Source organism: Notolepis coatsorum (genome assembly GCF_963971535.1).
Source record: "Notolepis coatsorum genome assembly, contig: SUPER_15_unloc_7, whole genome shotgun sequence".
Lineage (NCBI taxonomy): Eukaryota > Metazoa > Chordata > Actinopteri > Aulopiformes > Paralepididae > Notolepis > Notolepis coatsorum.
Window position 1 is genome coordinate 103,307 of NW_028174860.1, and position 5,565 is coordinate 108,871.

At 43.2% G+C, this 5,565-nt stretch overlaps 1 long non-coding RNA gene across 1 annotated transcript; it reads left to right on the forward strand.

Annotated features, from left to right (window-relative positions):
* The first annotated feature begins 2,510 nt into the window (after window positions 1–2,510).
* Window positions 2,511–4,384, forward strand: LOC311242274. Its single transcript, XR_014620609.1, has 3 exons — window positions 2,511–2,734; window positions 3,726–3,863; window positions 3,958–4,384. It is a non-coding gene; the product is annotated as an uncharacterized lncRNA (long non-coding RNA).
* Window positions 4,385–5,565: the final 1,181 nt, after the last annotated feature.

A 5,565-nucleotide genomic window follows, 5' to 3' on the forward strand; every position in this document is an offset into this window, starting at 1 on the left:
GAAGCTCTTCCCACACTGGTCACAGCAGTAAGGTTTCTCTCCTGTGTGTACCATGTGGTGACTTTTAAGCTCTGCCTTTGTCTTGAAGCTCTCCCCACACTGGTCACAGCAGTAAGGTTTCTCTCCTGTGTGTACCATGTGGTGACTTTTAAGATGTGACTTTCTCTTGAAGCTCTTCCCACACTGGTCACAGCAGTAAGGTTTCTCTCCTGTGTGTACCATGTGGTGTCTTTCAAAATTTCCCTTTGTTTGGAAGCTCTTCCCACACTGGCCACAGCAGTATGGTTTCTGTCCTGTGTGTACCATGTGGTGACATTTAAGTTCTGACTTTGTCTTGAAGCTCTTCCCACACTGGTCACAGCAGTAAGGTTTCTCTCCTGTGTGTACCATGTGGTGTAGTTTAAGTTCTTTCATCGTCTTGAAGCTCTTCCCACACTGGTCACAGAAGTAAAGTTTCTCTCCTGTGTGTACCATGTGGTGACATTTAAGTTCTGACTTTGTCTTGAAGCTCTTCCCACACTGGTCACAGCAGTAAGGTTTCTCTCCTGTGTGTACCATGTGGTGACTTTTAAGTTCTCTCATCGTCTTGAAGCTCTTCCCACACTGGTCACAGCAGTAAGGTTTCTCTCCTGTGTGTACCATGTGGTGTAGTTTAAGTTGTCATCGTCTTGAAGCTCTTCCCACACTGGTCACAGAAGTAAAGTTTCTCTCCTGTGTGTACCATGTGGTGACATTTAAGTTCTGACTTTGTCTTGAAGCTCTTCCCACACTGGTTACAGCAGTAAGGTTTCTCTCCCGTGTGTACCATGTGGTGTAGTTTAAGTTCTGACTTTCTCTTGAAGCTCTCCCCACACTGGTCACAGCAGTAAGGTTTCTGTCCTGTGTGTACCATGTGGTGACTTTTAAGTTCTGACTTTGTCTTGAAGCTCTTCTCACACTGGTCACAGCAGTATAGTTTCTCTCCTGTGTGTACCATGTGGTGTCTTTTAAGTTCTCTCATCGTCTTGAAGCTCTTCCCACACTGGTCACAGGAACGACGTCTCAATTCCTCCATGTCTCTATTGGTTGCCGGGCAGCAGGACAGGGGGTGGATCTGGGGAACAGAGAGACAGAAACATTCAAATGAAGAGTTTATAAACTGGCTGTCTAATGGCAGTCTAAGGCTATGTGTAGATGTATACTTTTAAGACCTTCTGATAAACCCTGCCTTACAGTGAAATTACAGAGGTGACTGTTCATTCTCCACTGGACACATAGCATGAGGTGACTCTCCACTGGACACATAGCATGAGGTGACTGTTCATTCTCCACTGGACACATAGCATGAGGTGACTGTTCATTCTCCACTGGACACATAGCATGAGGTGACAGTTCATTCTCCACTGGACACATAGCATGAGGTGACAGTTCATTCTCCATTGGACACATAGCATGAGGTGACAGTTCATTCTCCATTGGACACATAAGTAAGTAAGATGGTTTCATACAGAAATGCATCGAGGACCTTGTGCCGAGGAAAGAAATCTATGTGTTTCTAAACCAGAAGCCATGGATTAACAGTTCCGTGCGTGTGGCTCTAGCAGAGAGGGACACAGCACACAGATCCGGGGACAGAGAGGAGAACAGAACAAGGTACAACCTCTGCAGTGAGATCACAGCAGCTAAAAAGGATTACAGAGTCAAGATTGAAGAACAATTAGGCAGCAATGACTCAAAGTGTATGGAAGGCACTACACACAGTAACCAGGCCACGTGAGCGGATCGGCGCGGCCGAGAAATCCGCTCTTCGCTCTTTAAAGCTTGGTCCGCTCCGCTAATCGATCATGTTGACCCCGCCCCCAAGTCGCTCTCCGCTCGCTCCCCGCTCACCTTGAATCGAGCCCCGCGCCAGATCGCTCGGCAGATTTTTTTATTTTTTTTTGGAGCATGGTGTAAATTAGCTCAAACTACAACAGTCTACACCCCCTGGGCCCCTTAACAATTGTTTGTATTGAGCCGCATTGTAATTGTACCCATTCTGCAATGTTAAATAACGTTGTTTAACCATTCACTAGCTATATTAAGCGATGATAGGCTAGCCGAGCCACAATGCTATGGTCGCTGCCATTAACGTTAGCATGTAAGCTAACGTCAACAACAATGGCGTCGATACTTTTTCTAACAGGAGTGAGTGTGGGCGTCTCTACAGTGACAAAGCCTGAACCGGATATCACAGGTTCACCCTTCTCATTGGCTGAAAATGGCCTTCATGTTTGTACATCGCCATCTGTTGCTTTGGCATTGTACTGCATGTACAGTTACAGCATTGCAAATTGAGGTCCCTCCTACCGCCGTTTCAACGCCCTCTGCCGCCCGTTAACGGCTCTTGTCAAATGGTTTTATTAGGGTGGGTGCGGTTTCTGTTTTGTGCCGCCAGGAGGCGCAAAGTCAAAGTCAAGTTGGAATTATATCCTTCCTTCGAGACAACCGAACTTGCTATGCCTCCTAAATGTGAATCGGAAATACAAAAATACCGGCTACAGCAAAGACCTATGGCTATTCCAAATGGCACGTAAACCCCATTGTTTTAGTGGTTTGTCCACTAATGTCCATTATTGAGGACCAAGTACGTGCCCTTAATCGGCAGCGTGTGCCGGGAACAGTGCAGGAGTTGACGACCAAATCGACCAGGGTAAATACTGGCTGGTGTTCGGGTCACCGGAGACGCTGTGGGGAATGAACGTTGGATTAAGTGGTAAGTTAAATGATCTGATCTTCACTGTTTTATCTGCCGCTTACGTGACGTGACAGGGGCTACTGTTTCATATGATCTAACGAGTGGTGGTCACTGCTGTTTTCAAGTCCAATTGATCGCCAAATGCGAGGGGAGCACACAAACAAGAACAACTCCGTTATAATCCCATACAAAGAGCAAATTGACTGGCTTAATGCACAAAGAAAACAACACATTTCGAGTAGTCTTCCCTTGTACACATACTGTAAACAGTACTGTATATTCTCGAAGTCAACTTCCTTTGACTGGGTAGAGCAGACGGGAGAGTCGACCAAAGCAGACCCTGGTCCCCCAAGTCAAATTCTACGTATGTCTGCTCTACCCATTTCATAACAGGTGAGAATAAGGAACACATATTTATATAGTAAATTAAGTTGTATTGGCTGTGAGGCTGTAAACAGCAGATGTTAGCTGCTAGCTGATTGATTGATTAGCTAGCAGTCTCTGCTAGCTACTTCCCCATAATAGTCCATTCTCAGTGTAGCCTACATGCCTTTTTCATTTTTATATGTTACTAGTATACTATTTATCAATCACATTCAGTGTTGTTGTCCTTGCTCTAAGGACTTGTTATTGAATAGTCGTATTGCTTGTAATATACATGTCATATGTATATACTCTCTGTCAGGATCTATGGGGTAACAGTACTGTATATTTGCATATCATATTATGTCACAAATGTAACAGTACTATATACCTGTATGTCATGTATGTCCCTATGCCATAAATGTCATGATGTCATGTATGTTGAGTATGTCACAAATGTCACTATGAATTGAAAATGGGGGACCCTGATGTAAACAAGACGAAAGTCTCTCTGGTCTGCATCCCCTTAACAATTGTGTGTATTGAGCCGTACTGTATTGTATCCATTCTGCAATCTGTTAATAACGTTTTCATTCATTCATTCATTCATTCATTCATTCATTCATTCATTCATTCATTCATTCAGGTGCAAAGGTCAATGACCAAACACACCCAGACTACATTCCATCTGTATTCCCTTCAACATCACAGTCTACACCATCTACGTCAACGAACATCAGTCGCCATGAGCGGCGTGCAAAAAGGAACTCCTCTTCATACCATCGTAAGTGATATCATCTAGTTTTCAGTTATGTGCCAAAATCAATGGGTTCCTAAATTGCAGTTTCTTATTAGTATGGTTTTTATTTCATTTAAAGTGACTCCCCACAAGAGGACTAAACGTTGCAGCCAAGACATCCAAGTTGAGGCAGCAGCCCAAGTTGAGGAAGCAGCCACACCTCCCATCACTGAGCAGTCTCTGTTTGACGAGATGCAGTCTCTCAGAGAGGAGAGGGATGCAGCCAAGGAGGATGGTGACCAACAGAGAACCAAGGTCGAGTCAAGCTCCTTGACCGCTTCATCTGTGGACATCAATTGGCAGGCCTACAATTTCAACATGCACAACAATGCATGTAAAAAATGCTTATTTTTTTTATATACAAAAATACAAAAGTGCTATTTCAAGTTTCAACATGCACAACAATGCATAACATATGCATAACAGCAGCATTGGCAGACCTACATTTTCTCCAAGAAGGAAGCCATAACATAAAACTTCAAAAGGGCTAAAAACTAAATTACAAACATCACAAAACAAACTGGTCAGACTACTGCTTGACCTTACTCCTAGAACGCACCTCACCCCTGCCCACTTTGACAATATAGGATGGCTTAGAGTAGACGACAGAGTACAGCAACTTAGTTAGGGTTAGACTTCTTTTTCTTTTTTCTGCACTCCGGGCAATACCATGTCTTGCTTTTCGGTAGCCTTTTGAGGTTTAGACACCTGGGATGGAACCAGTCATCACAGGTGTCACAGCCAACCATGCTCTCTGATTCTGTTGTTTTACACAAGCAGTAGACTGGAGTGCTTGTGCTGCTGGCCGCCTGTTGCTCCTGTTGGGTGGGTAACACTGGTAAATTTGTGGCAACATTCTTTTTATTATTTATTTTTTATTTAAAAAATATTATTTTGTATAACTCACCCTGCCATACAGTCACAGTGACCTGCAACCACCTTTCCCGTGCCATCTAAGGCCACCCAAGGATGATGTGGATCATCATTCACTCTGTAGGATGGTCTGACATCTGCCCGCAACAAGGTGCACCTTGTCAGTTTCCGGTGGAACACGGTTTCTACCCAACCAGAGACAAAGAAGCGGTATGCCTCTAAAGACTTATAGTTCTCCATGGCTTCTGATGAGAATACACCTGAAATAATAATGTAACTCTGGCCTGATCAATATTCTTCAGTTTTTTATCTTATCTTATCTCCTATCGGTACTGTTGTCATTATATATATGAATTGAAAATGGGGGACCCTGATGTAAACAAGACGAAAGTCTTCCTCTGGTCTGCATCCCCTTAACAATTGTGTGTATTGAGCTGTACTGTATTGTACCCATTTTGCAATCTGTTAATACAATTTCCATTCAATTACTGTATCTATGGAGGACAAACATGTCATGTCCAAATGTCATATCTAGCTACAGGCTATTCAATGGCACATTTTCATATTATTCCTTGCACAGGGCTTAATATTTCTCTTTTCTAACAGAGAATTGAAATAAAATATCCCTATAGGCCGTAAAGTGAATGCTGTATCGTTTCACCCCTTTTTTTAAGTTTTAAATAGACAATAATAAAAATAGTAGATGTAAACAAGACGAAAGTCTTTCTCTGGTCAGTATTGTACCCATTGTAGTGGAATATACTATGGAATATATTACATTGGATGCCATTTTGTCACAGGAAAGATTAGCCTC